The sequence below is a fragment of the Sceloporus occidentalis genome, unplaced genomic scaffold (genome assembly GCF_023333645.1).
Source record: "Sceloporus occidentalis isolate IW3139 unplaced genomic scaffold, rSceOcc1.0.p SCAF_32, whole genome shotgun sequence".
Lineage (NCBI taxonomy): Eukaryota > Metazoa > Chordata > Lepidosauria > Squamata > Phrynosomatidae > Sceloporus > Sceloporus occidentalis.
Window position 1 is genome coordinate 1,490,801 of NW_028317012.1, and position 9,387 is coordinate 1,500,187.

The 9,387-nt window shown below is 50.9% G+C and overlaps 1 pseudogene; it reads right to left on the reverse strand.

Annotated features, from left to right (window-relative positions):
- LOC149298458 (neural-cadherin-like) overlaps window positions 1-4,328 on the reverse strand; it is a 68,566-nt pseudogene extending 64,238 nt beyond the window's left edge.
- Window positions 4,329-9,387: the final 5,059 nt, after the last annotated feature.

Consider the following 9,387-nt stretch of genomic DNA (forward strand, 5'->3'; position numbering starts at 1 on the left):
CAGACTGATGCAGGAAGCTATATTATACTATATATTATACCATATATAATACTATATATTATACCATATACTATACTATATATTATACCATATATAATACTATATAATTATATTATACTATATATTATACCATATACTATACTATATATTATACCATATACTATACTATATATTATACCATATACTATACTATATATTATACCATATATAATACTATATACTATATATTATACCATATACTATATATTATACCATATACTATACTATATATTATACCATATATAATACTAAATAATTATATTATACTATATATTATACCATATACTAGACTATATATTATACCATATATTATACTATATATTATACCATATACTATACTATATATTATACCATATATAATACTATATACTATATATTATACCATATACTATATATTATACCATATACTATACTATATATTATACCATATATAATACTATATAATTATATTATACCGTATACTATACTATATATTATACCATATACTATACTATATTATACTAATAATATCATAATAATATGACAAAGTCTTAAAAAATGAAAGTTTTCCAGTCCCAGAACGGAGAAGAGTCAGTCTCAGTTTCTTAACGAATAATAAAATTCTACCTCTTCAGTAATTAACAAATAGATCCTCTTCTCAGCCGCTATCTCCTAATATACCAAGAAGTGAGAGTTATCACCTGAAAAGTGCATTCTATCTCGTGGGGCGTACGGGTAGAGAGCTATAAGACCCCCCCACGCCAGCAAGGACTATCACATTAACCTTGTAAGAGAGCGGCTGCCGCAGGCACTGTTTCAGGTACGTTATCCTTGCTATGGATTCGCTGCTGAAATTCTGGCTTGCAGTCATTAACATCTGTGATTCCAACCGCCACCTGCAAGATATTCAATGAGAAAAATATTCAATCTGCATAACATAGCAACGCATCCAAATGTATACCATGCGCGCGGAGACATCTCAAGCCACTAAACGTCTCCTGCCGGGGTGCGTTCTCCCCAAGCGCGTGCGTAAGCGCTGCACGTCCCGGCAAACGAGCGGACATCTTTCTGATGCATAAATTCCACTATTTTATCTCCTTTTGGGCTAGAAAGAGTCTCCCACCATCTGTGCAGGCATTAGCGAGCCTCTCTGTGCAGCACTTTAATTAAAATATATAGGAACATTATGGAAGAACATTATAGGAGCTCTGTTTCCTGATCTCGTACTTCATTGAAACATAATGACTACCTGGCTACGAATGTATGAGATATGGGGCAACACAACAGCATACATTGTGGCATATACAGAGAAATACTCCTAGACCCCGTTCGCCGTCTGTCGGGCTACCTGCACGGTGCTCTTCAGGTCCGTCGGCTTTTCGGTAGCGGTAACTCCCAGTAGAAACTGGTGCGGGTCACTCTCCAAATCTACACCTGATGAGCGTCACCTCGCCAGTGATCCGGTCCACGGAGAACAAACTTTGGGGATCTGCGACCATGCTGTAGCTCAGGGGATTACTTTGATGCGATATCGCGGATACGGTCACCAACCTAGAACATGGAGGACAGGTCAATCCATCGCGGGCAGCGGCTCCAAAACCAAAGAGACCGTTGAATGGCGACTTACGTGCTTCCCGGGGCAGCGCTTTCTGGAACGTGTACGGTGTACGAAGCTTGTTTAAATTGTGGGGGTCTGACACCGGCGATCACCGACACGACAGCCGGGGAACCTCTCATCCCAAGCTTATCAGCGGCCTGCACTTTGAGCAGATACTCCTGACCTTCCCTGTAGACTCTGGTTAGTTGTCCGTATCCAACCTGTGCTGCGGTCAACGACAAATCTGTCTTCTCCACCTGGAAAGCCAACAGATGTCATAAAACTGTACATCAAGAGCAAACCTTCAAGCAAGAACACTCTCGCCCCAATGCCAAGTTAAAAGCCCTACAGGGGGCTTGCAGAAAAGGTTCTGGGATACCCACCAGAAATGGCACACATCTGAGAGAGAAACGTCGGGATCATATACATTGTGCATTTCGTATGCTGTTTCTGGAATTATTACCTTCCAATAAGAAATACTCCACTTCTCCGCTCATGCCTTCGTCTTTATCCATAGCATGTAGCTTATACACGCGTGTTCCCGGGCCGGCAGAAGGTAACACCGCAGCCAGGAAAGGCGAGGGCTCCATTATCTGGGCTCTGGTCATTAACGTCCACCATGGTCAGCTCCAGGTGAACGAGGTACAGAGCCGCTCCTGGCGGAGTTCCGAAGGGACGCTAGGCCGGTATTCCTAGAATACCGGCCTAGCGTCTCCAGTCATTGCCCTGGCCCTGAAGGCTTCTTTATTCAAACATCAGGTGTTGTAGAGCAGCTAATTATAAGCTTGTACCATTCAAGTGATTTAACCCACCCAAGCAGTTAAAATCTTTTTTTAAAGATTAATGTGCACTCTGCACTGAAAAGCAGTCCCTACTAACGGGATAGGTTGTGTGTATGCACATGGGTTAATCCATGGTAACAGTATCCAGTCCCCAGAAGTGCCAAATGATTTAAATGCCCCCCCAAAGCAATTATTATTATTGTTGTTCACGAGAGCAGACAAGCGGTGTGCGGGGACCCGAGGCGTGCTGCGCTCAGACAGGCGCCTTCCGCCTATGGCTCCGGCTACATACATCTAGAAAATCACATTGCCCCCGGGCCACCACAAGCTACGGATCCAGCCGTCCTTTCCCTTTTAAATGAGCCTGCGCAAACGTCTCCAGCGGAAAATCACACCGCGGGCGATGCGGGGGGTTAGGGGCTCTGACAAGGGCCACACATTCTGATGCATGGGGTTAGGGGCTCTGACAAGGGCCACACAATGTGCTGTCTCTGCGTCTGGGGCGATCCCGCGACACGTTATAGTTCAGGATGGTATGAAGTATCTGGTAAACCGGGTGAGGGTCTAACATGAGACTAAAAGTCAATGCACCGGGAATCTCTTCCTAGAGGGTTTCCGGACGTCTCTTGATTCGCTTTCGTTAGGATATCTGCTTCCACCAACCTGAGAAAGGACGGTCAGCTGAACAATTACCTGCGCGAGACACGCTGCTAGCGACCATATAAAAGAAAATGTTAATATCTTCATTCTCTCAGCGAGGTCTTATGCTGGTCTGGATGAACCCGGACGTATAGCGCATGAGCCCGGAAGTATAGCGCATGAGCCAGAACCCAGACAGAGAGAAGGGAGAAAGAGAGAGACAGAGAGAAAGGGGGAGACAGAGAGAAAGGGGGAGACAGAGAGAAAGGGGGAGACAGAGAGAAAGGGGGAAACCAGAGTTACGAATGGACCCCTTACCGGTGCCGTGCAGCACTCTCTGTCCAGGGTCCTGAAGGGGGTCACGACGCCGGTCTCCCAGTTCACCCCAATGGGACAGTCCCCAGGGGAGACTGGCTGGAATGAGGAGCCATTGAGTTCTCCAGGTTCCAGGGCGCTCACAGCAGAGCCCGGGGCGGCGTCTTCTGCTATGGAGATGGCATAGAACGCCTGGGGCCCTGATGCCCTCTTCCGCCTGAAGATGCCCGGAGATGCCTCCTCTTTACTGGGCACCGAAAACGTCTTGGCCCTGGGGCAGATCCGCAGCTGTAGAGGGGCGCTGCGCAGCGGGGGCTGGCCATGGTCCCGGGCATACACAGTCAGGTTGAGGGGCTTCTTGACGTTGAGAAGGGACCCCACCAGGACCACCTGGCCGGTCTTCGGGACGATGAAGAAGTAGTCGCTGGTGGGCTCGGCGAAGTACACCAGCTCGGCGTTGGTACCTTGATCCGGATCGTGGGCAAAGACTCTGAACACCACGGACCTCAGCCCCGTCTTCTCATCCAGGCTGATCGTGGAGCGGTTTACGGGGGCAAACCGGGGGGCATTATCATTCTCATCCAACACGTGCACGGTGAGCACGGCCAGCTCGTTGACAGTATGCCCCGGAGAGGAGCACCGCTGGCAGCACAGCCCCAGTCTGAACTCATACCGGGAGCTCTCCTCCCTGTCCAGCACCTGGGTGGTCTTCAGAGACAGCTGGGCATACCTGTGGTGGAAATAGACTTCAAACAGAGAACCCCTGTTAACCCGGAGCACCAAGGCTGGGGGCTGATCCTGTTCAGGGGGATGTTTAACCCATTCACTTTAGTCCCTATGGGCCAATTCTCCCGCACCGACCCAGAGAAGACAGGTTTTCTGAGTTTAGGTCCTTCATCAGTCCAGGTGGCCAGAGACACCAGAGCGCACCTGGAAAGGAGGATGCAGAGCAGGCAGCCCCTGAGCCGGGTCCTCATCACCCCCAGCAGGCTAGGAAAAGGGGATTAAATGGGAACGAGAAGATACAGCGTATCAAAACCCAGCAACATCTACGATCCTCCTGAAGCTGAAGGCAGTTTGATGCAGAAAGCCAGAGATATGGTCAAGTTGGAGGCGTTTAGGGCACCCTCTATGGGTGGAGGAGGAGACCTTCAGCCCGCTCTCTGTGTGTGGCAGAGACATCAAGGGGTCTGCTAGGATGTGATGGGAAGGGAGAGGAGGGGGCATTTCAGTTACCAAAACAAGCCTTTGATATACTAAGCGATGCGTGAGACAGGGCACGAAGAACCTTCAGAATTACCGTAGAACAAGGCAAAGAACGGCGGAATTGAGATTCATCCTGTAATTAAATCAGTGAGCTTTCCATTGGGGACAATATACGATGTGTTAACTCTCGGTGTGCCAGCGCCGGTCTTTTTGCCACTTGGGTAAACAAGGTTAAATCGGAGAATGTCCCCCTTTCTCTATATTTACGCGTATCAGTGATATTATCGCACGTCCTCAAACCAGAAAGTCATCAAAGATTTTGGGGGGGAGACCTAAAAAAGATATTTTTCTGCCTGTAACGTAAAAAAGGGAACTTGAGGCGTTTTCTTTCGTTCTAGAATGTTTTTAAAATGTTACACGTCAGGTTTTTTTTCTTTAAGACCATTTTTCCCCCCCCAGTAACATTTTTATTCTTCAAGTGACCTTTGGAAACATTAGTAGATATTTCTACGCAGAAACCTAATGGACACAACATTTTTTCCATTAAAGTTATGAAAGGAAAGATCTGGAGGCCGGCTCTTAAAACTGTCAGTGTGACCGATTCCGAGGAAGAGTGACAAAGCCCATCTGTTTCTATAGGAGCTTAACAAGATCTGCGAGCGTTCGACTAAATAATGTGTGGCAAACGTAATTACTCGTAGAGCCGTAAGCCGCTTACGATGTCATTTGTACGATGCAGTCTTTGGTGTATGATACCCCGGGGAGTTATTCTCAAGTACTATTTATTGAGGTGCATTACAGTTTATTACCTCTCCGGATGGGCTACACATTGAGATTGGCTGCCGGCTTTTAGACCACAAATCAGGCTTTAGATAACCCTCTGCGTGCAAATAGATCCGATGATATCTACGGCAATGAAATCTACAATCCCACTCGGCGAGGTCAACGTGGGGTATCCATAAAGACCTCAGAGCTCATGCAAACTCAAGCAGAACTGTCCGTCATCAACCATCCTCTTTGTAAAGCTCATAACTGCTGCAGATCCTGAGAAACCCGACTTGTAGTCCACAGCCGCCATCTACATCTTCCAAAGAAGATCTGCAGCAGCTGTAGGGTTTGTCTGGTACATCATTACAAACTCAACAGCCAGCAGGATAAATGCTTTAGAACCCAACATGTATGCGGTGGAACAATAGGAACCCTTAAGAACCCAAACTTGTAGCCCACTGCTGCCATCAACCTCTTAGCTTCCAAAGAAGATCTGCAGCAGCTGTAGGGTTTGTCTACATCATTCACATAATCTCACCAGCCAACAGGCTAGATGCTGTAGGACAATAGGAACCATTTGAAACCCAACTTGTACCCTATTGCTGCCATCAACATGTTGGCTTCTAAAGAAGATCTGCAGCAGCTGTAGGGGTTGTCTGGTTTGTGTTACCCATCACAATGTCATCGCTATGAGACTAGTGGGAACCCTTAAGAACCCAACTTGTACCCTACTGCTGCCATCGACACCTTAGCTTCCAAATAAGATCTACAGCACCCATAGGGTTTGTCTGCATCATTCACGCAGTCTTACCAGCCAACAGACTAAATGCTTTAGAACAATAGGAACTCTTTAGAACCCTACAGCTGCCATCGACAACTTAGCTTCCAAAGAAGATCCGCAGCAGCCGTAGGGTTTGTCTATTTTTCTTTGTACATCATCACAACCCCAGCGGCCAACAGGTTCCATCACACTGGCTCTTGCTCTGTACCATTAAGATCACACAGGCTGATGAATGGTTCTCCGGGGCAAGTTTTTTGTTTTTTGGAGTCGGTTTCTGACTTTGCACATCTGAGGGCATCTCTAAAACCGAAGCAGTATTTCAGGCCCCTGGGAATCTGGTCCTCCTCGCGCTGCCCGCCCGAGGAGGACGTCGCGGGCGGTTGCGGCAGCCCCATCAGGGGTCAGGCAAGCCGCGGGGGGGTGAGTAGGCCCGGCGGGGCTGCACGGGGGGCGGCTGGGGGACCTGCTGGGGGGGATGTCTCGGAGGAGGCAGGGGGGTCCTCCGGGGACGACCCGGCCCTCTCTCCAGGGCCCTCGGCCCGCTTACCTCCTCAGGGTGGGGGGATGGTGGGGTCTTCCCGGCTGCAGTACGGCTCCTCTGATGAGGAGGCTTTCGCTACCCCCCTCCCCCCTTTCATTACGGCGCCTGCTGGTGGCTTGCCAGGTTTCTGGTACTGCAGGTACTGTTCCAGGACCTGTGCTCTCACCCCCTTCCTCTTCACATGCTGTGTCTGGTGGGCTGCTGCAGGATGCTTCGCTGCTGCTGGGACCGGGACTTCAGGGACCTTCTAGCAATACGGCTTCAGCTACGGCGCCGCAGGAGGTCTGCCGGTCGCTTGGTGGTGAGTTGCCTTCTCATTCTGTGGGCCTCTTGGGAGCCGGGGTGGAGGGTCGCTCGGGCTCTTCTATGGGTGCTTTTCTGTCAGGTCTGCGGGGTTTTTTGGATGCGTGGGAGCGCGACAGGGGTGCTGGTCCATCGGGGTCGGGGCTGGATAGTCAGGTTAGGTCCGTGTGGGAGCAACCTGGTGGTGGCGCGGGGTCTTTAGGTTCGGTTTCCTTTTCTGTGCCTGCTGTGGCGGGGTCTGCTGGTGCCGGGACGTCTGGCCCGGTGGCCCCCGGGGTTCCGGTGGCGGTGGCCCCGCCGGCTGGCGGGGCTGCTGCGGTGATTGGCTCGGTGCCAGTTGTGGATGCAGCTTTAGGGGTGGCGGACGTGGCTCGCGGGGCGGCCTACATGTGTTGGTCTGGCCCGCTTGGCCTGCATTTGAAACAGGAGGTTAAAGACAAGATCTGGAAAGGGGAGTTTTTGGAGATTTTCTCCCTTCTGCCGCTGGAGGAGGCACCTCCCCCTGCGGCGGAGGAGAAGGATAAGGAAAAGGAGAAGGAAAAAGAGAAGTATCGGTATCGGCGGATTCCAAAGACCTTTGGGAATTGGATTCGCGCCTTTTCTATTTTGGCTAGTGTGATAGGCGAAAAGTGCCCTGAGAAATGTTCGGCACTTTTTGCGTATCAAGATCTCATCTGGAGTGCGTGTCGGACTTATGGGGGTCTGGGCTGGTGGCGGTACGATGAGCAGTTCCGCCAACGCTTGGCGGTCCGGCCGTCTATCGGTTGGGATCAGATGGACATTGGTCTGTGGCTGGCCATTATGACTCGGCCGGCCACGCACCAGGGTGGTTTCTCGTCGTTTCTTGGGGGGGCCAGGGGGGTATCTGGTGCCACGCCCTCTCCGGCCGGTCAGCGGCGGCCGGGGTGCTGTTACCAGTTCAACGACGGGCAGTGCAAGTTTGGTGCGTCCTGTCGGTTCAAGCATGAGTGCTCCGGCTGTGGCGGAGCCCATCCCCATTCCCGCTGCTTCAAGCGGGCAAAGGGGGGCGAGCGCACAGATGTGGGATCGAAGGGCGACGACACCAGTGGACGTCGCCGCGATGCGCCCGTGGCTAAGCCCGGCGGGCTGCTGACATTTTGTTGCGGGGGTTTTCGGAGGGGTTTTGGATTCCCTTTGTGGATGCCCCTGGTTTGGTTAATTTTCGGAATTTGCGCTCTGTTGCGGAATTTCCTGATGTTGTTAGGGACAAGTTGCGTAAGGAGGTTGAGTTAGGGAGCATGGCGGGCCCTTTCGCCGTGCAGCCTTTGGCAAATTTGCGGGTGTCCCCGCTCGGGGTGGTTCCTAAGAAGGATCCTGGTAAGTTTCGTTTGATTCATCACTTATCGTAGCCCCTTGGTAGTTCGGTTAATGACGGCATTTCGGCTGACATGGTTCGGGTTGTTTACGCGTCCTTTGATAAGGCGGTTGACATGGTGCGGTCGGCGGGTCGTGGGGCCCTGTTGGCAAAGACAGATATTGAGGCGGCGTTTCGCCTTCTCCCGGTTCACCCGGCCTGCCATCATTTGTTGGGTTGTCAGTTTGAGGGTTGTTTTTACGTTGATATGTGCCTCCCGATGGGTTGTTCTATATCTTGCTCCTATTTTGAATGTTTTAGCACGTTTTTGGAGTGGGTTGTTCGGGAGGAGGCGGGTTTGGCTTCTATCCTGCATTATCTGGACGATTTTTTGTGTATCGGGGCGGGGGATTCGGGGGATTGTCTTCGTCTCCTTCACACCGTGCAGGCCGTGATGTGTCGTTTTGGAGTTCCTCTTGCGGCCGACAAGACGGAGGGTCCCTTGACCTGTCTGAGTTTCCTTGGAATCGAGATCGATTCTGTGGCGATGGAGTGCCGCTTGCCTGTTGATAAGCTGGTTGACCTGAAGGGGTTTGTTGCCAGGGTGCGGGGGATGAGGAAGATTCAGCTTTGTCAGTTGCAATCGCTGTTGGGGAAGTTGAACTTCGCTTGTCGCATTTTGCCGATGGGTCGGGTTTTTAGCCGGCGGCTGGCTGCGGCGACGGCGGGTGTTGTCCGGCCCCGCCATTTTATTCGGCTCACTCGTCCGCTGCGGGACGACTTGGCTGTCTGGGGTTCCTTTTTGGATACCTACAATGGTCGGTCATATTGGCAGACACCCCAGGTTTCTAATTCCCAGTTGCATCTTTACACGGATGCGGCTGGGTCGGTGGGTTTCGGGGCTATCCTGGGGGTGCACTGGTGTGCTGAGAGATGGCCGGTCTCCTGGAGGGAGTCGGGGCTCACCCGGAACTTGGCGTTCCTGGAGCTTTTTCCCATTTTGGTGGCGGTAGAGGTATGGGGTGATGTTCTCCGTGATCGGCGGGTTCTGTTTCATTGCGACAACTTGGGGGTTGTTCAGGCTATCAATACTTTGACGGCTTCCTCTCCTCCGGTGGTTCG